The following is a 2,500-nucleotide window of genomic DNA, read 5'->3' on the forward strand; positions in this document are numbered from 1 at the left end:
CCGCCTGCTTTCCGTCCTATCTGTGTCACACCGAGCCTCGTTACCGAAGAGACACATAGAGCCTTGAAACCAAAACACAGCTCGTCTGTTACAGGATCCTGGGCTGAAGAGCCTCCTGAGCCTCAGACAGGTGTGTTACTCATGACCTCATGACCTTTCTGCTCCTCCATCGCATTCCCATAATCCCTCATTTGTTCAAGCTGTAAGAAAGAAAATGGGCCAGGATGCTGGGAGTAACAAACGAGACCTACTTTTTACAGTCTAGACCCATTTCCAGAGCAGTGGTCCTTTGAGAAAAGGGAATGTGTGCATGCAGGAAGTGTGTGTGTGTGTGAGAGAGAGTGAGAGAGTGAGAGAGAGAGAGAGAGAGAGAGAGAGAGAGAATGCACAGCAGGTCTGAATTTATGAGCGCCGCTAGTGTTCACTCTGTCATCTCATGCACTAAACACAGACTTCCCTCTGACACCTTGTTCCCTATCCTCCCAAACACACACACACACACACACACACACACACACACACACTGTGTGACCTCATCTCTCCATTTCTCTTTCTTCTCCACTCTCGCTTCAGAGAGCTGCAGGTTTTCCTGCTGCTTTTTTGTGCAGCCGTTTGAAATGTGGTAGCTCCGGTAAAAACAAATCTTCTCACACAGCCGACGATCTTCCCGATAAAGAACGAGAAATTTGTAACCAGTCGTAGATTTTTTTACCGAATCCGAATACATTTTGGGCTGAAATACTCGCCAGCTTGAAATGGGGTCAGGACCCAAAGCATAATGAAGATAGTTGTATGATAGACGTGGAAGAGACATGGAAATGAGGAAATACATTCATTTATTCATCTGTTTCAACATGTGGATGGATTTACAGTCTTTCCCTGGATCTAAACACAGACTGGTGGAACCCAGAGAACCAGAGAACCTAAAGGAAACCAACCTGAACACGTGTAAAATGCCACACACAGTAACCTGAGCTCAGGATCGAACCCTGGATCTGTGTTATGCTTCATATAAGCATTCATCTGTCAAGGGTGTCTGTGTGTGTGTGTGTGTGTGTGTGTGTGTGTCTGTGTGTGTGTGTGTGTATGTGTGTGTATGTGTGTGTGTGTGTCAGTCAGTCAGTCAGTACTTATGAGACAAGTAGACGAAGTTGGCTGACACAAGCTTAGTCCATCGTTTTTTCAAGCCAAGAGCCTTCAGAAAATATGACATCATTTCCAGTACAAACAATCCTCTGGTGCATTGTGGGATTTTTTTAGGGAGCAAACATTCCAGTGCACTGAGAGACAGCCCTTAAAATGTCAGACTTCCTGATCAATGCCCTGAGTACTAATCTAGAGACTGATTGAGACGCACGCAGAGAATATATTCCCACTGTTTTGTGTACGTGTGTAGGGATTTGTGTGTGTGTGTGTGTGTGTGTGTGTGTGTGTGTGTGTGTTGTCTGTCTGTCATATGGTCAGACAGACTGCGCCGCCAAGCTCCTGTAGCACCAGCTCGTTAACGACGCGTATTTGCATACTCATCCCTGCTAGTAATCACCCAGCAGGAGCGTAAAAGAAAGATAGAGGATGAAATGAGTGAGCCAGCTGTCTCTCCTCTTCCTCTTACCGGCTGCTGTCTGCCTCAGTCACGCTGACAGATGGAGAGATATTCACTTTCTGTTCTTTTGTCATCTCTCTCTCTCTCTCTCTCTCTCTCTCTCACACTCTCACTCTCTCTCTCTCTCTCTCTCACCCTCTCTCTCTCTCTCTCTCCCTCTCTATCACTCTCTCTCTCTCTCTCACTCTCTCTCTCTCTCTCTCTCTCTCTCTCTCTCTCTCTCTCTCTCTCTCTCTCCCCCTCTCTATCACTCTCTCTCTCTCTCTCTCTCTCACACTCTCTCTCTCTCTCTCACACACTCTCACTCTCTCTCCCCCCTCTATCACTCTCTCACTCTCTCTCCCTCTCACTCTCTCCCCTCTCTCTCTCTCTCTCTCCCTCTCTCTCTCTCTCTCTCTCTCTCTTTCTCTAATCACTCTCTCTCCCTCTCCCCCCCTCTCTCTATCACTCTCTCTTTCTCTCTCTCTCTCTCTCTCTCTCTCTCTCTCTCTCTCTCTCTCTCTCTCACACACACTCTCACTCTCTCTCCCCCCTCTATCACTCTCTCACTCTCTCTCCCTCTCACTCTCTCCCCCTCTCTATCTATCTCTCTCTCTCTCTCTCTCTCTCTCTCTCTCTCTCTCTCTCACTCTTTCTCTAATCACTCTCTCTCCCCCTCTCCCCCCCTCTCTCTCTATCACTCTCTCACTCTCTCTCTCGCTCTCTCTCTCTCTCCCCCTCTACCCCCTGTCTCTCTCTCTCTCTCTCTCTCTCTCTCTCTCTCTCTCATTACTTTTGAAGGTATTGGATGATTAAGGTGTCTTTGTCGGCAAGTAAATAAGAGGTTTATGGGTCGCTGCTGCCATCTTGTGGTGGATTAAGTGAATTGCAAGTGTTAATGCTAAGAGAATTCTTGTT

The 2,500-nt window shown here is 47.4% G+C and overlaps 1 protein-coding gene across 1 annotated transcript in view; it reads left to right on the forward strand.

The window, feature by feature from the left end:
- The window catches only part of bach2b (BTB and CNC homology 1, basic leucine zipper transcription factor 2b), a 98,960-nt gene that overhangs the window by 95,292 nt on the left and 1,168 nt on the right, over window positions 1–2,500 (forward strand). The window lies entirely within an intron of this gene.

Source organism: Tachysurus vachellii, chromosome 12, assembly GCF_030014155.1.
Source record: "Tachysurus vachellii isolate PV-2020 chromosome 12, HZAU_Pvac_v1, whole genome shotgun sequence".
Taxonomy (NCBI): domain Eukaryota; kingdom Metazoa; phylum Chordata; class Actinopteri; order Siluriformes; family Bagridae; genus Tachysurus; species Tachysurus vachellii.